The following is a 20,865-nucleotide window of genomic DNA, read 5'->3' on the forward strand; positions in this document are numbered from 1 at the left end:
GGAAACCACTTTCCCCCACCAAGCCATCATGTTTAGGCTTAAACACTCCAGAGACATCTAACACCTAGTTTTATTTATGAAATAGTTCAAGGGGTAACTAAGGATTGCTTATATTTGAGGAGCTGGACTCTTGAAGTTCTTCATCTTTCCAGCTCCATCTCAAAATCGCTCTACAGGGCTAACTGCATAAAGCAAAGACACACCTTTTTTGTTTTATGAATTTAGACACAACTGCACGACGCCTGGGGTTTGGGAGACGAGCTGCAAGTCAGAAAATCAGGGCCTGACCGTCTGGCCACTGGAACCTAGTCCAGCAGTCTCTTGGAATCCTTACTTAGGTTCTGCTCTCTCCTTTAGAGATTTAGATCACGGCTGTTAAGGCTATAGCTACCAAATCAGAGGCTCAGATTGTAAAATGCTATCAGGGACATGAGGAGATGTGATTAGTCCTACAAAAGAAACAGGCAACAGAAGACTTGCATCTCAGTGAAGTCTTCAAAGATCATGGACATTTGAAATGGGAAAGTTAAAAAGAATTTTTTTTTTAATTTTTTAAGGGAATCATTTCCTGAGACTTCAGGGCAATGAGTTAAATTAAGTGCGACCACTTAGAGATAGTAACTTTGAGATTAGTCAGGTCACCAAATGTTCTCTGCACAGCAAGATAGCAAACAGCGATCATTCATTTCCACAGCACTCCCCTCAGGGGTTCAAGACAAGGTGAATTATGAATTCCAGTGTTTTGTCTGAAGAAGGCTCATAAGATACTGGTGAGACTCATGTTTCAAGGTCACATTCAGAAACAACTTCAATAATAACAACTTCAACAACTCCTCCCTCTCAGTACTAGGCATAGAACCCAGGGCCTTCACACTGAGCTGTATCTCCAGCTCTGTTTTGTTTTGTTGTTCTTTCTGTTTTGTTTTGTTTTTTTGAGATAGGATCTTGTTAAGTCACTAAACTGCTGATCTCAAACTTGTGATCCTCCTTGTTTCAATGTTGCTTTCTGCAAAGGTTCACCTATGTTAATCTCTAGAATGAGAGAGATCTATGGCTTGCTGGAAGGAAAGCAAAAGTATCTTCCTTTTATATCTGTTTACTCATCTTGTTAAAATAGTTCTGTTCTTCTGGATGATGCTGAGATGGAAAAAAAAAAACACAACCTATTCCTTCTGAAGAGTAGAGAAAGGTACAAAGGGTTACAGAGGTTTAAAGAGAACTGGGAAGCCAAAATAAAGCATCAAAATTTGGACTTAGACGCTTTCACCATATTTCCTTTAAATGCAATAGAAAAAGCAAAATTTTAGGAAAAAAGATTTTAAACAAATAACTGGCTCATCTTTGCTCCTGTCAATACAGTAACTGATAAACTTGTCTAATAGGGCCCATGACCACTTATAAAAGAAGAAAATAAACCAAACCAAACTGGTATCTTCTCAAAAGTACAGAATCAGAAACCAGAGAGGCAGCAGCCAGGGAAAAACACTTTTCCCCAGCTTCTTACATAATATAAAGGATGTCTCCCCGAAAGGACTACCCACCACATGGGGTCACATTGCATGACAGTCGCAGAGGAGGCTCTGGGGTGAACTGGAGATTGAGCCCAGAAAAAGGGAAGAGTATTCAAAGTCAAATTCATCCAGAGTACTTTCTGCCCTGGCTTGAAATCTGCCAGAGCAGAGCAAGGGAGAAAGGCTTTGGGGCACTTTCCAGTGCACTGCAGGGACAAAGGGACCAGAGTCTCAGTTTCTAAATGACGGGGCTCCCATCTGCACATTTGTCAAGAGCCTCTAATGTATGGTCTCTCACACTAACCATCACAGAGGGACCCCCTTTTTCTTCCAAAGGCATCTTCCCCAGCCAGCCACCCCAGGCTAGCTTTTAGACAAGCTCCTATGCAAGACAGAGGAGTGACTGGCCCCCTGGCTGTCAGCTCCTCCTGTAGCTGGATGTCCTCCTACGCCATCAGCTTCATGCCTGCTGGGCAGGGCTACACAAGGGAGATTTCAGGGTCCCCCACCCCCACTATAGGGCTCCCCTCCCATGTGGTAGTTTACCCAAACTTGAGCAACCCAGAACTCCAGGACGGCTCTCTTCCACATAAAATTACCGCCTCAGGGTAATTTTCTCACCCTGAACTTGGGGTCCCAAGACTGCATAAGGCCAGAGGGCAGATGCTCCACAAATTCCTCATTCCTTCAAATTCCTTCCTTCATCCAGTACAAGAGCTATGCTTCTAGAATCACCATGCACCCAAATTCTACATAATTTTTTCAACACAGTTTTTGACATTCAAAAATAAAGTCATTTTTCATGTCTTGAACTTCAATAGTCATATAGCTGGTGTGGCTTTATGTGTAGTACTATAAAACTTAAAGCTAAGCAAATCTAGCATCTTATCACATAGTGCTTTTGTTCCAGAAAATTACTCCTAGGACCTTTCTTTATCCTTTCTCTTTAGCACAGCCTTCTCACACATTTTTATCTCTTTCATCACCAACTGTCATGGTACACAAAGCCACTCGAGCAACCAGCTGTCATTGCTTGTTCCTACACTAGATGCCATAGTGGTTACAATTATATAAGCTAGGCTCCGTATTACTAGATAGGGTCACATCCAATCTGTAACCCAAATGCATGGTGCAGGGGAAGTGCTTGTGCCTGTTTTGGGCTTAATGGAAGCCAAATGCTGAGAATGGGCATCAGGAAGAGACCTAGCATCACTGGACTGGGGAAAGGGTCGATAGAATGTTACAAAAGGGGCAGAATAAAGGTCTCTGGGAGTCTACAAGAGGCTGAAAATAACCTGGGGCAAAGGATTCCAAGGTGAGGTTTTAAGAAGGAGGGCAAGTTAGCCAGACAAAAAGAGGAGGAGCTAGATTCTTAAGAAAGGAAACGGGGCGTGTCTAAAAGGTGATACACAGGAGAATCTGCCTCTTTTATGGAGGAAATACTCAGAGTGGGGTGGAGGAAACACGAGTGACAAGGCTGGCATAAGGAGTTATGTCCCCAAACCGGGGGAGCCAGGATAAGGATTCTGGACATCATGACCTGAAGGCTCTGAAAATCCAGGGGAGAAGGCAGGGAGAACAGAGATATAAACAGAAGTTTTGCACTCAGACAGGTTCACTTTGGCTTCAGAAAGAAGAAGTGATTGGACTTGAACAAGAGGTCATGTAGAGAGGCCACTTAGGAGGCTCATCACAGGCAAGCCACCCAGCTGGGCCAAGCCCTTAGCCAAGGTCAGACCTTGAAACCAGATTTACCCCAAACTCAGGCAAGATCTAAAGAACTGCTCCCAATGTCCTGCCAAGGAGCCCACTCCAGGGAAGAGCTACACCAGGGAGGGAGGGACAGCATCCTGCCTGTAGTTCCAATGTGGAACAGAATTCAAATCTGCGAACCCGCTTCCCCCCACCACCCCCAGGCAGGGCTCCCTGCACAACCCAGTGACCAGCAATGGAGAACAAAGAACCCCAGAAAACACTGATTATATAAAGACTTGAACTTTGTTACAACAAAAAGTAGTATTAAAATGAAAGAAAAATTGACTGGGGAAATATCTACAGCAAATATGCTTTAGAAAATAATTAATATCTAGAACACATAAAGAGCTCATATACATACATTACAAGCATCAAGACTCTCATTTGCTAATTGTAAAAGGACAATTAGTAAATAAACAGAGATGGAAATGTTCTATCCCTGCGAGGGATCAAAGGAATGCAAATCTGAAAACCAGGAGTCTATTAGCCAAAAAAATAAGAATGATAAATCCCACAATTAGCCAGGTTGAAATAAGACACAGTTCTGCACCATCAGTAACAACGTAAACTGGTAGAGGCTTTTAGAAAGCCATTCAGAACAAACCCCCCTCTCCCTTTGTAATAAGCTTTGTAATAAGTGTCTCAAGTGAAAACACTTCAGTGTGCAAAGACATCCACTGCAGATTCACAGTAGCACACAACCAGAAACAAACTAAATGTCCAAAATTGATATATAACTTAAATTAAAATAGAACAATTTGATGGAATGTTACATAATCTTTGGAAACAATAATTTTATAGTCTAGATTGCAAATGAGAATGTTTATGCTAAATGAAAAAAGCAGAACTAAAAAAGGATACATCTTAAATTGTTGAGAACTAGAAGACAGCACATTAAAGTGAACGTGATTTATAGACTGGAATGGTAGAACCAAAGAGAACTTTTGATTTTATTGGCATCCCTTTATTGTTGTAAGGTTTGTGCAATAAATATCTAAAAGATAGTATTTCTATCAATCACGGGGTAGCAAACCCCCTTTCCCAGGCTGCAGATCAATCTGCCAAGACCACCATGTCCAAATAAGTAGTGAGTCTGGTCCTTCCCAAGTTTCAAGGTCCATTCAGGATTCAAATTCTGTTCATGCATTCAGTTCCTGCTACTAACCGCCCCCCCCCAGTTCTTTCTTTTGTTCTTTTCCCCCCAACTCTAAAAGGCTAGTACGCCTTCCTCTTTCTTTAATGCGCGCCCGTGTGTGTGTGTGTGTGTGTGTGTGTGTGTGTGTTCTGTGTGTGTGTTTTGTATTAGTTACTGAGATTCCACCATATGCAGTGCATATAACCAATGTATGTTTGATCACTCAAACAATCCTGTAAGAAGGGTGTAAGCATCCTCAATGAATAGATTAGGAAACCGAGAATCACAGATTTAAGTCATGTGAACTTGGCTACATAGCTCAACAGCCAGAGCCCTGAATTCAAACCTCAATCTTCCTGATTTCAAGACCCTCATTTTTTTACTTACCATTAAGTACTTCCTCTTCTCTTTTCTCTGCCTATGATACAAAATAAGACAACAAAATAGGATTAAAAAGAAACCCTCAAACATCACCTATTCCACTTGCACTGGCTTCCTACAGAAACTATTAATAATCAGTATGAGCTGGTTATAAATTAACCAAAAGGACAAGTTAATGCTGCAAACACTAATTGGAAAAGTTGATCCAGAAGAGAGAAGGTGTTACCTGGAGACTAAAATCTGCACCTGCAGGTAAAACCAAAGGACATCAGAAGGATTTCTACTTGCAAATTAAAAGTAGAATATGGCCCTTGATACCACCGCTTAGAAGAGCTGAGCTTTAGTACTCCTCTTGCAAAAAAAATAAATAAATAAATTCCACAATTAGCTGAAAGATTCTTTCCAGTATAATGCATTCCACCTCCAGAAAGAGCTGTTGTTTGGGGCATTGTAGCAAGAACAGTAAAAAGGAGCAGAGGAAGTATTAAGGTATGAAACTAATATACATAGGGTGATAAATGATTTTAGGCACCACTTATGACTTACTCTCTAAATAATGACACAATAATAGTTAAAATATAAATTCTAATTAAATACAAAACCTAACAAAGTCAAACAACAGCAAATGATGTTTGACAGAAGCAAAGGTCTTGGGGGAAGAATTACAATAAAATCTATTCATGGATCTGTACAATGTCAGAGACAGAAGGAGAATGAGAGATGGCTTCTTTCAACATCTTTATTTTTTTGCAGATGGGGAAACTGAGGCCTAGCAAATTTAAAGTGAACAGCCCAAACCATACAGCAGCAGGATGGAAACAGAAATTCCAACCTCTGAACTAGCAGTCCACCTACTTTCTTCCAAAGCACACATACTGTGCAGCGAATTGCAAAGCTGCTCCATTTTAAATCATATATTTAAAAAGAGCATTAAACATCCTATAAATATTAAATTCATTTTTAGTAATTTTCTGATGCACAGGGGCACAGTTTTAAAAAGAGGCCTGGTTTTGATTTCTTTTGGAAAATTGCACGCTGCCTGGTGTTTAACCTACTATTGAGTGAAATATTAACAGGCCACAGAATGGTTTCAGTGTTTCTTCAGGAAAGCTAAACAGAATTCAAAAAGCATATCCCCCAGGCCTACGGTGGTGTTTCTGGAGCACACAGTAAACTCCATGCTCTGCTCAACAAGCCCATCACTGTTAAGTAACTCATCAGAAAATAAAGAGGGAATTACCAACGGGGAATTGCCAAGCAATTAGTCCTCTGAAGCAGATGACATACAACTGTTGTAGGGGGGAGCTTCCTGGTTAGTCATATGTCAGAGTCAGAGCCTCCTAATCTGTAAATAAAAATTCATCACATATGATTACAGCTGTGATGTAGGCTGGAGCTGCCAGGCAAGTGCACAGATAGTAAATCCGGAGGCCGCTTCTATTCTGTATGTCTGTAAAGAGAGAAGTGCTGCGGCTGAAGACCAAAAAACAAAATCCTTGGTAAATCTCACCCAACACAAGAAAGACAATCTGGTCTTCCCTGCACAGCCTAAGAGAAAAGTGATCTTTCCCTATCACCTTGACACGAAGTGGCTAAGTTTCATTCACTGGTCCAAGAAAGGCAAGAACAGGAGACTAGGAGGGACAGAACAGGAAGAGATGAGACTCTGGCTTCCTTGGGGCCACCTGACTGCAGCGAGACCACCTATGGATGCATGTTTTGTTCCTAGAGTTTGTTTTCGCCCCACACCACCACCTAGCACGCTCGAGAGATAAATTCTTCGTATCTGCCAAATCGCACAAGCTGAGCCGTGACCCAGTGAGGCCCTTTTAGAGTCAAAAGTTCATGGTCTCCCTGGGACTCTGGATGCTGAAAAATATCTGGAAGAGACTCAAGCCCATCCCCTGAAACAGATAAGCATATTGCCACCGTCATCATTTTCTTCAATTACTAATCATCCGAAGTGCATAGGCATCTTCGGGAGGTATGAGGAAGAGTGAAAGAAAGGGAGGAAACACCGCAAAGGCACCTGTCTCAGAAACGTGCCTGGGACTCTGATCAGGCAGGCATGGAAACAGAAGCTTGTGGCCCAGGACCTGTCCCCTAGTCCTGATCTGAATCATGTTCTTGAACTATTACTCCTGGGCACCTCTTCCCTTCTGCATTCAACTGGAAGCTTCATAAGGAAAGGACTCTGGGTTTGGGAGAAAACACAGCAGAGGGAAGAGAGCAAGCTGGCAGCCATGACTGACTTAACTCCTGGGCACACTTGGGCAAGTCACTTACCCTCTCTGTGCCCCAGAATGCTTACTACAGAGGATGACAGAGGACTGCAATGAAGATTAAACAAGTTCATACTCAAAAGAGTAATTGTGAACTATTGATCATCTTCATATTCCCTTTAGGGCCTCACTGGCATAATGAGTCTCATACAGTGGATGCTCATTAAATATCTGCAGACAGAATAATCTGCCCTTGGTGTTGTTTTCTCTGCCCCTCTTACTCCCATCCTAAATTTCTTGGCCCTGGTGAAAGTTACGTAAGTCACTGCCTTCATTCTAAGTCATCCAGGGACAACACAAATATCCCAGGCCAGAAACAAACAAATAACTCAGGCTAAGAAAAAATTCTTAAATAACGCTCATTTCCCTAATTACATTAAAACAGACTGCTCACCACACCAATGGAAACAGATAATTTTCAGCCTTGCCCTTCACTTTGAGCCATGAAGTCTTAGGATTTCTCCCCAGAAGTAAAGCTCAGCAATTCCACGTTTCTTCTATAAAGTATAAATGAGAAGCCAATTTGTTCAGAGCTCTGTCTAGTAGCTTGGTATATACATATATATAGATCTCTATCTATCTCTATATATATCTGTCTCACATAAAAGAGTCTGCAGAAAGTCTCTTGGAAATCTTCTAAAGTTACAGAACACACCCACATTAATGTGATTTATCAATGTACAGTAAATGAATTGCCACAAATGAACAATTGCTACAGAGTCAAGTAGATGGCACAATGTGATTTACACATATCACATGAGATGAATAAATCAACAGAGGAAAAGATCAAAGGAAATGCTAGAATTGTTAATATGTACAGGGCTCCACTCAAAGTCTTCTTAATGAAATTGTTTAGAGGAAAATAGAAGAATCATTTGTTTAAATGAAAAGAGGTACTGCATGCACTGAATCTCAAAAGCAGCATTCATTTTCATACACACACATATTAGAGTTAGCTAAAATTAGCTCAGGTTCCTATTTTTCTTTAAAGTCTTAAAAGAATAAAGGTTTTCAACATGATTTCATTGAGCTGCACTTCAGCACTGAGTTTCCAAGGTGCCTGAGCTCTGGTACAGGACCTTCCCCATTATCTGCCCACATATCATCCCAATTCCTCCCATTGTCACCCTCCTCTCCCCTCAGGTGAGGCTGTCCCACCCTCCTTGTACCTTCTCTCTGTGCGTTCTACCCCAGCTCATGGCATCCTGAAACTGCATCATTTTCTCCTGCAACTTCAACTCTTTGCGAGGCACAAGAGCCCAAAGCCCAATTTCAAAGACCATTTTTCTGCCAATGCCTCCCCAAACTAATCCACGGACTGACCTCTCAGCAGGCTTATTCCCACACTGCCTACTGCCTGCCTGACTCCAGGAACTCAGATGTGCTCCAGCACCTGTGCTGCAGCAGCCCCACAGGCCTGGCCAGTTACTCACCAAATGCATGCTTGTGTTGTCCTAGCCACTTCAATGGCTTTCCTCCAGCCCTATGCATCCCTTCCCACAGAAATGCAAACCAACTCTCTCGGAGATCATCTCAAAGGAGCCTCCTTTCAAACTCTTTCCTGATCCCTCCTACACAGGCAGCATCACTCTTCTGTATCCCTTCCAGGTAGAGGGGACCCCAGGAATCCCACCTGCACCCAGTCTACTCTGTGTTACTTATGTTTGTGCATTTCTTCTTTCCCTTGCCTGACCACAAAGAATAGAACATGCCTCCTTCCAGTAGCTCCTACTTTCATTTGGACAGCACCATGCAGCAGTTTTAAAAAGACACACAATGAATAAATGAATGAATCATTTCTTACATATATAGCAACTGTGAACAAGTTAGATCATACTTGCTATATAGCTATATCATATTTATAAAATAACTAGAACCAGAAAAAAAATGCAATCCACACTTTCGGGTTTTTTTATTAAAAAAAAAAAGCTTAATGAATATAACAGAGTACTACATAAATAAACCATCATTTCCCTGCCTGGGTTTAGTCATCCATTGTGAGGATTATAATGAGGCCATTATTTATGCAAAATGTTTAGATAATGCGTATAAGCTTCCTTTAAATGCAATCATAGAAAATGTCAGCCGCTTAAAATTCAAGGTGACTTTGCAGTATTTTGTCAGTAATACAACATGAGTACTCATAAGACACTTAGGTTTGCTTATTGGACTGGACACACCTGCATCTTCTCTATGAGCTGCATGTGCAGACCTTGAGAGAGGCCTTCTTGCTGCCTGGTTTTCAAAATAAAATTCTCAAGATACTTTGTTATGACCGATGGCTCTCTTTAAGTACCAGAAGGTTAAAAAAATAATTGAAGGTATATTCACCCCATATACAACTGAACCACAGCCCTAAAAGCATCAGTGTGAGGATTTTCTGCCTGGCACAGAATGTTAAGTGGGTGACACCCCTGAGAGAAAGAGCAGCAGGAAGACACTCCGTCCTTTCCAGGAGCTGACACCTGGAGATCCTAAGAGGCTTACCCGGAGGCAACTCTAGGTCACTCTCTTTCCATGTAAAGAGCACCTTTCTAATCCACAGCCAATAAAATGTAAAGGACCCCATTCCATAATTGAGAAGAACACAACGTTTGTCACGACTGCCTCCCACCTCTTCCTGTTTCTCTAGAAGACTTCTTCAGCTGTCCCTTCTGAGGCATAACACTTCAGTCACTCAGACCAGACCAGATGTAATTCCATCTATGTATGCAATTCATCACTTTATTTTTCTTTTGCAGGAGGTACTGGTAATTGAACTTAGGCCCTTTGCACTCAGCTGCTATATACCCAGCACACTCTCTTTATTTCTTTTATTTTTTAACTTTGACACAGAGTCTCCGTAAGTCACTGTTAATCAGGTTCCCCCAGCTTGTGATCCTCCTATAGGTGTGTACCACCAGGTTCAGCTCTTCAGTTTATCTTACAACAACATAAACAATGATATGCATGGATCGTTGTCATGGTAAGAAAGTTGTGATAAACTCAGAACTTAAAATTTAGAAAAATAAATAGAAGGCTCATTGGCTTTGCAGAGCTACAAATATCTATCTACAGTGTTGGTCCAAAGACCAAGTTCTAGGTATATTTACTTGTTCCTAATCCTAATATACGGACCAGGAGCAACCATCAGGAAACAAGACCATTACAATCATTCTGCCCAGAGGTAAGTTACAGGCTAACAATGATAGCTTATGTTAACAGACACAAGCCAAATGCCAATCACCATTTTATCCAGTACATACATTCCATCCTTACCACAACCTCTATGTTTTCTCCACGGAGAAACCAAGACAAGCAAAGAATGTAAGACTGCTGAAGGTCAGAGTTAGACTTCCACATTTTAAATCAAGATGGGCTAGTTCCAGAGTTCGCAGTTTTTATCTCAGATGCCACAGGATTTATACAAAATTTTAAAACTGGAACTTAAGAGTAGAGAGGGGAAAAGCTGATGGTTCATTTTCAAAATGAACATTTTGATAAGGTAAATATCTACCTTTTGGCAAATGAGTTTTGAAAATCCAGACTGGAGGATGTGAGGTTTAATAAAAGTAAACTGCGTTTCACCAAATGAGGAATGGAACACTCCTTGGGAAGAGCTGCCAAGAGATAGCAGTCCCCAAACTTGTGCAGCACTGATACCTGGAAGAATAATAATATCAGGAGATCTGCAGGGAAATTTTGATTCAGAAAATCTAGGGCGGAGCCCCAAATTCTTATTTTTTTTAAACTCTTCAGGTGATTCTGCTGCCCAGCCAGGCTTAGGAATCTCTGGTCTAGCCTATCTCTCTAGCTTCCAGCAGGACTGCTTCCAAGGCAAACAGAAATTCATCTCCTACTTTTATTTCACAATCTGCCCTGGTTGCATACACCAGGGCTCCAAAGCTCTTATTGCCCCACATCCCAGCCGACTTCCATTCTCTCCTGACTTCACTAGAGGCAATGTCCTCTAGTCTTCTCGTTAATAGAGAACCATGAATCATCAACCCTTGCATACACCCTGTGCCGCCTGACTCTCCAGGCCAGAAAAACGTACTGTACATGAGGAAATCAGGAAGTTGTAAAATCCAAACAGACCCAAAGAAATTCAAGATTCAACAAATACTGATTGCCACTGCCCGAACAAACAGTTCTCTGTTTTCCTACACATGTATTCTACTACACCAAAAATCTAAAACATTAAAACCATGACTTAAGATATCTGCTAGCACATTCTTAACTGCTTTAAGGAAAAGTGACGATTCAAATAGGTTTATGCCTCAAATGGTAATAAACAATCATCACAAAGACAAATGCAGATTTTTTCGTGAACCATCTAAATGAAGCCGAAAAGACAGAAGCCTTAATCCAAGCTTTAAAAAATAACTATCTGGGCAATTTTTCAATTTCCCACACAATAGTTTGCAAAGAAAATTATATTCAACAGTCAACAAAGTGCTAAAGCATGGCTGCTACGCAGATTTCCAGGTCAGACTTCATCCCCAGGTAGAGAACAGACAGCATGGCAGAGCTCTCACCTGACATGTGCTGCTCTTCCCTGCAGCGACAGTGGAGCAGGCGACTGGGGTCCAAGGACGGCAGGCAAATCCGCAGCACGAATGGACCACCCTGGTGACTTGTTGCACGATGCTCCTGCAGTCATCCAGGGAGCAAGACAGGAAATCCAAAATGAAAAAGAGAATAGGTTGCATTAAAAGTAAAGGCCACCTTAAGGGTCTATGCACTGAAATATGAATTGTAAAGACATCAAACTTTGCATTTTGTTTTATGAGAATTACACAGATGGCAGCCAGCTCCAAAGAAGGTCTGGTTCTATTCCCCAGGACTCAAAAGGAGGCCAACACATAAAAAAGGTCATCTCTTCAGTTAAATTAAAACTTCAATCTCCCCACCTGAGTCAGCCACAGTCCTTCTTTCCGCCAATGATTCTAGCCAAGCAACTGATAAACACATGCTGGTAATCACAAGGAATATCAGGTGGAGATGGGCATGGATTGAATAGAAATTGAACCAAAGTCTAATTTTAATGTGAGATAGATATATATAAAACCTACTTGCATGCAGCTTGATAATCATGACAGGGCACAGCTATTGGCACATTAGCCAATGGGACAGAAAAAAAGTATAAAAACTTCAGACCATTTAACCATCAAACATATGCCTGTTATTTTAACTTTGCCACAAGGCCTCCTACATGGTTAAGTAAAAATTATCCACTGTATGATGAATGAGTGAATGGATGAATGAACGAAGGAATGAATGAATCTTCCATATACCTTTCCATCAGGGAGCTTGGTGCTTGTAGTACTTTTTGTGAGGTAAAGACCTATGCATAGAAATGGAAAAAGTTGAGGATTTGATCTACTAACATACTTTTTAGTCCTATCCATTAAAATTATATTTTTAAATACTGGTGATACCCATTTATTCACATTAAACAAAAAAACCCAGTAGCACAGTTATTATAAAATAATCCCCAAACTTGTAAAAGCTGAACCGATTTTCAGTCTATGATTGCTGGAGCTGATCTGCATATTTGTTTAGGCTGATTTTAAATTTAGTTTGGGTTTCCTAAGCTCACACCAGGTAACAGTAGGAAGGAGAAGGCCCAGAATTATATTGGGTGTCAGAAAGAAACTATTCTTGAGCTATGAATATGATCTCCAATGTGAATAATCTGTAAACAGGTAAGTGAGCCAATTATCCTTGGGTACATGGCAACACATCTCAGTAGTCATGATTATTTTCATCCATACACACTATTTTTAAGAGCACAGCCCAGCTGGAAAGGAAAATAACTTCCACTTCTTTCCAGCACTTTTCAAAGTAATGAATAGTAGCCAAAGTATTCTTTCTTCCTTCTAACTAATCCATTCACCAAGCACTTATTTTAGCCTCTATTGAATGCCTGGGATTGCTATGCAAAAGAAGTAATTTTTGTAGTCCTTGGTTCCCCCACATGTAATGTGTGTGTACAGAGAAGGAAGATAAGCTGATGTAGACTATAATGTCCTTTAAGTCCTTAGAAGACATTGTCCTTCCACCAACAAGTCTGTTGAGTTACAAATTCAAATAGTGGCTAAGTTAAATAGAAGTTCGCAAAAATCTATTTCATCTTACACAGTATTTCTTTGATTTTTATCTGATAGCATTTCAAAGGATGCTTCAAAATACTCAATAATCATTTTCCAGCCAGCTGCAGGTACTGCAGAATTGTAGATACCACTTTATGAGCTCACAGTTGGGAGAGGGTTTGCTTGTATATCGATGTGTGTGCACACAATTCTATTTACGTAGCACCTGGCAGACAAGGTTTTATAGAGTCCAAATTACAGTCTCCTCCCATTCTGCTGAAGTACAGAGAACAGTCAAATGTGATGCAAATGGTGTAAAATATTAATTTACTCTCTCATTGGTATGCCTACTTCTTTCTAAAGCATTTGTGTTGTTACACGAGTTCGCATAATAGAGTTAATATAACTTGTTATATTCCATCAGAGGGAAGAAATACAAGAATACACACAAGCCAACACGGGTTTGTTACAAAACATACACACAACAGAAGAAAATAACCTATAGAATATCTTCCATACTGATATACATTCAAAATGGAATCTTTAATATTTCGAAAGCACAGCAGAGCAACATAATTCTATTAATATCTAGAAAATGGCCCAAATAATAGACATGATGATCTATAAAAACGAGGAGAGAATGTGGGAAACAGGGCCAAAGCAAAGGGCACAAAAAAAGACAATTTCCCATTCACACTGACAGACAAACACATTTTTTCTGAACATTAGAAACACAAATGCTTATAGGTTAACGGCTGTGATAAATAGCGCTGAAAACTTCTATTGAGTAACTCCCTGGACAAGGGCACCTCAGCGGAGCAAAAAAAAAAAAAAAAAAAAAAAAAGAGTTCCTCCTAGCCCAAACCAAAACACCATGATCAGGGGAACCTCTGCCCCCTTAAGTCTCAAATTCTGAATGCACTGCAACAAATTTTGTAAAAAGTGGTTTTCAGGTAGTATACAATTTTGCTTACATTATGGCAATTATCATTGCATTTTCATTACTCCACAAATGGAATGCATTAAAAGTTACAGAAAAATCAATGAAACATTTATGCTAACGTCAAATATGTCAAACAAAATATAATGCTTTTTGCCTTTTTGTCTGTAATAGTTCTAAACATGTTTTAGCATATGTGAGATGGTAGTAATACTTAGTATATTTATAGTACATTAGCCTGAAAGTTTCAAATTTATGAGGATTATAAAACATATCTCTACACCAATAAAGACAAAATACATAAATATAATTATGCAAGAAGAAAAAATAAAAACACCATTCCCACAAATAAAGATAATTTACCTTCACAATATTCTTTTTATTACTTCTGTAATTTTAAGGATTGATATATGTTTTTAAAACCTCGATTCCATTACATTTCTTCCAGCCAACTTTTTTACAGTGTTATAACCCTGGCACCCTATATACTCATTATTTCACTACATCTCCCAAGAACATGTAAATGAGTAAATTTATTTCATTAAACTACATTACATGAAACTAAAATGGGAACAGTGTAAATTCGTATCTCAAACATTCATATCTTAAAAGCAAGCGTGGTACTTTATGTAAGTTCCAGGACAGTTCTTACCTCTGTGGGGTTTTCTACAATTTCTTGTTTTCAATGCATTCAAAAAAATAAGGAAGGTCTGCTTCTAATGACCCCTGAAGTAAATCTTTGAAGCAATTAAACTCCATGGATCTAAAATGCTTATAGAAGCCAGTCACTCACAAGACCAAATTCCACTAAAAATATAAAGCAATGTAAGTCACATAATTTCTGTCCCCCTAAAAGTGATAGTACGTGTTGCTACATTATGTCACTTTACCTGTGTTTAAGCTTTTCAGGGCCTCAACTATGTTACTTTCAGATAACTATAGTTTAAAGAATTAATATTCAGCCCACATTCACCTACTTCCATGAGTTTCAGGGTTTTAGTAAAACACGTTTATTGACTAACTTCTAATAGGAAACATAGTGAGCCGGGTGCTAACATTGTTAGTCATCAGAAACTGTCACTCAATGCACGTGCAGAAGCAAACTCCACTTAACATTTTAGAAGAGAAAAAAATAGAGGCACATTATACAGAAGGAATGTGAGTCCTTGAACTCTCTAATAACAACAAAAACAGGAGCCGTAGAAGTGTTTACTAGTATTTTAATAATCTCTTAATGCTGTCTCTTCTCCAGACTTTCAGACAGCTGAATAAGGTAGGCTGAAACCTAGAACCATTTTCAGACATTTGACATATAATCTGATGGCTAAAGAGGTTTTTTTTAAAAATCATTTTCTAAACGACAATTTAGAGACCTAAAGCCTCCTTGAAATATTTCCAACACAATACCACCTCTGTTTACCACACCCTTTTAAAACAAAATCTGGAGAGGAAAATGTTGTCTTTTACAGTTTCCATTTGAGTACAAAAATTTTCTGTATTTGAGCATGGCTTTATTTGTGCACTGAAAAATGCATGCCCACATTGTACTGCCAATAAAGCGACTTTCTGTATTTTGCAAAATATAATCTAGGTCCTCCAAGATACTGTGTAAAACTTAAACTTCTGTACCTTCTTTTATTTCCCTGCTTCCAATGTATTTATCTCCTAGAAACAATAGCTCATTTTAATCACAGCAACACTTCGTCTTACCAGGCCACAGTGAATTTACCTCCTGTACTCACTGACCAGACCTAGAAATTCATAAACCTCCTGCACTGAGAGTTGAGTGGCTCACTCAATCCTGGCTCCTGGGCGAGAGAAAAAACAACCAGTTTACCTAGGCAGCGATAAAACTATAAACTGACTGGCAGGGTGACAACTAAATTGTGACACTATTATTCTCAATTATTGTTTCCTCCAAATATCACAGTTACAAAAACACTCCTCCTGACTTGGAAGGCTGGAGCAACATAGCTCTGGCAACTCAAGACACTGTTCTGTTTTCTTTTTTGCTGTAGTATCATTTTTTTGGCCTAGCAGGCTTTATTCATAAAGGGATGCCCTAATGCAAAGACAAGAATGCTGCTCTTGAAATGATCGTTAAATTATATCCTAAAATAGAGTACAAGTTGTTTGTTGCGCAAAAGCACCACGCATGCTCAGTCTACTAGCTACAGGCTTGCATTATCTCTTACCTGAGAAAATAAATATTTGAAATCATTGCTGAAGATCATCCGAGATCCTAGCCAACAGATTTAGATTCAGAATACATTCAGAATGTCTGCTTATGATCAAGTGCCAGCTTTTGTAATGATGGCTGTGAAGTTTCAAAATGTGTCAACAGGTATATACTTCCCAAATAAGTTACTTCCTCCAAGCAAAGCTTTCAGAAAGCCAGTCACTGGGAGCAAGAATGTCAGTCCTAAAGGAACGGTTTCTCTTCCTTCACACAGCCAAGGGTTAAGTGCCAGCAAGGCCAAAGGCACCAGACTGCAAAAGAAATGTTGCTTTAATAAGCTCTGAAAGGTTTCTAACAGTACCAAATACTTGTTGATCTGTTCACAATAAACACCAGCAGGATTGTCAGGCTCCTTTCACTGTCTGGGGAGATGCATTTACATACTGTACCCAGTGAGAACAGCAAGTTGGTTTCCTTTATAAAAGTTAAGTAGCTAGAAGGCTCATTCAGTGCCTCCCATCCAAATGACTGAAAGAAGATGCAATTGAAATAGTGAAGCCTGCCTTGGGCAGCACAAATACTGTGCATAAAACACTCGGAGTAGTTCAGGCAAACCCACCTGAATGGAAGGAGAACACTGTGTGTTGCCATGGCAGCCTGATCTAATTACATGAGTGATCAGGGTTGGAGTAAGTGCCCGGAAAACCTACACCACTGACACTATCCGCAGGATGATGAGAAAGACAGGAGGGCAGGAGGTTCCGGGGACCCCTCCAACCCCTGCTTTATGTGGAAGGAGGCATTCAAGCCCATTTATTTGCAGAGCTGCTAAAATACTGACCGATGCACGCACAGTTAGAGGGCAATCAGGAGATTAAATGCCACGGCATTAGTTGCTGTGGCGCAATCCCTTTCCAAGAGTTCATGTGCAGGATTTTCTCTTCTCCTCTCCGGTGGCTTCCTCAGGCACAATCTTCATTCCCCAAAAAAGCCCAAGCATCAAACTATCTTTACGCCCTAAAATAAACCAGAGGATGGGTTGAAGGGGGCTTCTAGGAACTGCACTTCTCTTCAGAAATCCAAATAGATAAGATTTATCTAACACTGTTGAAAAAGTAACTAGCTCTGCCTAAAAATAACCTGCCAGTACCCACTGCTATGTGCGATATAAGGATGATGTTTAAATATTAAGAACATCCTGCATTATAAAACACAAGTGTCATTGAGATGTGACTACTAGATTGCCAAAGGAGAACTTATTTGCATACACACATTCCCCTGCATGGAGAACGCCACTCGAAGGCATTAGTTTTTATTCTGTGGGTGGAACGGGGTCTTCTAATTTTGCCAATTGTATCCTGTGGATCTAGCAGGGAAGCTAAAAAATCTCTTCGGGGACAGAACCAGTTTGGAGGAGTCCCTACAGCACAACATACGGTAAACAAAATAAAAATAGCTTGCCGTTCTTGTTAGCCACATCGCGCATTATATAACCAGCTTCCGACTGGCTTTTTTTTCCGCCCTTACTACTGTTCAGCAATTTTCCAATCTTCCCAAGTATTTATATTACCCTCTTATCTGTAGGATTATATACCAAGAAAGCAAAACAAAACAGAGCAGCCACGGGATCAAACTGAACCCTACCATATTAGAAATCGATTTTTTTTTTTTTGGTTATGTTTTCTGGCGGAGTCTTGATCGGCACTCTACTTCCACCCCCCACTAAGGTTCTCACTCAATCTCCCTAGAAATCCTTAATTATTCCATCGCTTCCAGTCAGCCGGGTACGTGGTCTGAAATAAAATGAAAGCGCAAGCCGCGGGAGTTGCAGAAGGCGGCCTGAGGGCTGGGGGCTCCGCAGAGATCGAGGCGCGGCGGAGTCTGCCAAGTGGCCCACGGGTCTCCTCCCCACCGCGACTACCCTCGCCCTCCGCCGGGCGCGCGCGCACGCACGCACGCACACACTCATACTCACACACACTCACAGGCACCCAGGCCGCCTCACCTCTCGCTCTGCCTGGCCGGCCCCGTCCCTGCCCCCTGCGGGACCGGCCTGCGCGCCGCGCTGGAACCACGTAGGAGGCGGCGGCGGCGGCGGCGGCGGGAGTGGCGGAGTCTCCGGCCCGGCCCAGAGTGAACGAGCAGCGGGGCTCCAGGGCGCATCCCAGTCCCCGCAGCGCCTCCTCCTCCGCTGCTGCCTCCTTCCCCTCCTCCCGACTTCATTCACCCTCCCAGCCGCCGCGCAGCAGATCACTGCCGGCGCAAGGCAGCAGCGCCGGCCGCGGCTTCTCCGCGCCCGCCGGGCCCGGGCCGGGGCGCTCGCGGGCTCCTGGGCCCGAGGGGCGGCCGCTGCTCAGGATCAGGAAGCGGCCGCACCAACAGGGCGGCAGTGGCGACAGCAGCGAGGCCGGCGCCGCGCACGCCCCTTCCCCCCGCGCGGCCATCGCCAACCCGGGGCGCCCTCCGCTCCGCACCGGGCCGCGCGCAAAGTCCCAGCCGTGCAGCGGCGCAGCGCCCTCCCGGCCGGCCCGCAGCCGCGCACCCGGCCAGGCCGACCTCCTCCGCGGGAGACCCCGGCCCGGGGCGCCGAGGCCAGGCGAATCCGCGGGGAAGCCCGGGCTCCTCCCTCCCCCAGCCCCAGCTTCGGGAGAGCGGGATTGGCAGGGGCCAGCGCGACCCCGGCCGCCGCCACCTCCCCCTGCGCCCCCGGGAGGGAAGGACGCAGCTCCTCGCACTCCCAGCCGCCGTCCCAGACGCGCCCCCTGGCCCGGCCGCCCCTCCACCCCGGCAGCCCCCTGCCGGCCGCTCCTGCGCCCAGAGTGGGGGTACCGGCTCGGAGGCTGGAGCCGGGGAGGGTTGTATGTACACAAGCGCGCGCACACACACATACACACACACACACACACACACAACAGGACGCGTCCGTTTCCTTCGCTCCTCTTCCAGCTGTTTTCCGTGCACCCGATTGGGATTGGGGGTTTGTTTGCTGGTTGTTGCTTTTGCCCCTCTCGGGAGAACGGGGTGGGGAGGGGGATGATTTTTAATCTAAATAAGGGGGAGAAGGGGAGGGGGAGGGGGAGAGAAAGAATCAGAGGAGGAAAAAAAATAGCCACTTACTGTAAAGTGTAAATGGATCTGGGGTTGCGTGGGGACGGGGGCACAGAGGGAGAGAAACAATGTCCTGCGGCTGCTGTTGGTCTGGCTGCTGCTCCACGGGCTTGTTTTTGGATCCCCCTGCAGTGAAACAGGTCCTGTACTGCTCCGCCACTGTAGTAGAAATGATGTCTGCGGTATACTCCGCTCTCCTCCCCTCCTCCCGCTCCCTCCCCGCCCTCCTCCCTCCGCCCGCCCGCCCTCGCGCTCTCTCGCGCTCGCTCGCTCGCTCCGGTATGTAAATGTGTAATAGAAGCCAAATATGGAGCAGTTGGCTGCCGCCGCCGCAGCTCCAGGATCCGACTTGGGGCGGGGGGGGCCCTCTGGCAGGCGGCCCGGCGAGCCGCACGGAGCACGGCGAGCGCTCGGAGGCCTGCGCCCTTAACCTTCGGGTGCGCGCTGCCGGGGCAGGAGGCCGGCGCCGCGCCCCGAGAGCGGATCGGGGTTCCGGGCGGGGGAGCAGGGAGCAGAAGGGGAAACGCAGGCCCTGGCGGCGGGGGGGGGGGGGGGGGGGGGTGCTCCTTCCAGGTTTGAGAGGGGCGGGGAGTTGGAGCGATGAGGTAATTGGAGCGGTGACCGGTCGGTGCTTGCGCGCCTCCCCTGCTCCCGGCTCTCTGCACCTAGTTGGAGCGACCGAATGACAGCGGGGTGCAACTCAGGCAATCTGGGGGACTCCCCCGCCCCAGAGGTGTCAGGCTTCAGCTCCGAGCCGGTGAAATACTCAAGGAGGCGGGGAAGCTGGCTAATTCTAATCCCAACTGGCCCTGGGTCCCGGCGCTCGGAGAAGCGTCGGAAGGAGCTCGCTCCGATCCCCGGCTGCACTTTCGCCCTCCAAACCGAGTCGCTTCGGCGATCGGGAACCCAGACCCGGGGCCGCGGGGGCTGCCTCGGCGTGCAACTCGCCAAAGTTTTAAGGGTCCCCGTGATGGCCCACGCGTCCTCACCTTTCCTGCTCGGGAGAGCCAGCGACCACCGGCCCTCCCTCCTGTCTGTTTCTGCACGTCCGGAAATCTGCTGTGGGCTTTGAACTATTCCGCTGTGGCCGTGGTAGACGACCCGCGGGCTCCTCTCGCGGCTAATTCGGGATCATTAATTTAATCGGAAGTGAGGTAACCGTGTAGGAGATAGAGAAAGTAAACGGAGCGTTAAATAGCAGTTCTTGTGAATCCACGCCGAAGAACTTCCTCTGGGTTTAATTGCTAAGTGCGGTTCTCAGCTCCTTCGCCTCTCCCGCGTCCCCTCCGCCCGTCCGCCGCCGGGTGACTCCGCATGGAGGGATCCTCTCTGCACCTTGCCAACAGGTGTGGCACCTGGAGGGAGAGCGGGCGCATCCCTACGAGGGCCGCTCAGAGGGCCGCTCACCGAGGCGCTGTCCTTGCGGCAGATAATTCTGCAAGACCAGTAGGTGTTGGGGCAGCGTTTGACTTGCTTCAGGTGCTTGGAACTGGGTCTAGA

At 43.9% G+C, this 20,865-nt stretch overlaps 1 protein-coding gene across 37 annotated transcripts in view; it reads right to left on the minus strand.

Moving 5' to 3' along the window:
* The window catches only part of Atxn1 (ataxin 1), a 398,693-nt gene extending 378,168 nt beyond the window's left edge, over positions 1–20,525 (minus strand). For 14 of the 37 annotated variants that reach the window (XM_087181214.1, XM_087181213.1, XM_087181212.1 and 11 more), the window contains exons 1-6: positions 20,355–20,498; positions 19,375–19,524; positions 17,099–17,274; positions 16,274–16,568; positions 12,341–12,390; positions 11,582–11,696 (exon numbers count right to left, since the gene is read on the minus strand). The gene's annotated coding sequence lies outside the window, so the exon portion shown is untranslated. The other 23 variants (XM_087181188.1, XM_087181190.1, XM_087181195.1 and 20 more) reach the window with 16 other exon arrangements.
* Positions 20,526–20,865: the final 340 nt, after the last annotated feature.

The sequence above is a fragment of the Heterocephalus glaber genome, unplaced genomic scaffold (genome assembly GCF_053883595.1).
Source record: "Heterocephalus glaber isolate CG9 unplaced genomic scaffold, H.glaber_assembly_v1.0 deba00001472, whole genome shotgun sequence".
In the NCBI taxonomy this organism is placed as follows: Eukaryota; Metazoa; Chordata; class Mammalia; order Rodentia; family Bathyergidae; genus Heterocephalus; species Heterocephalus glaber.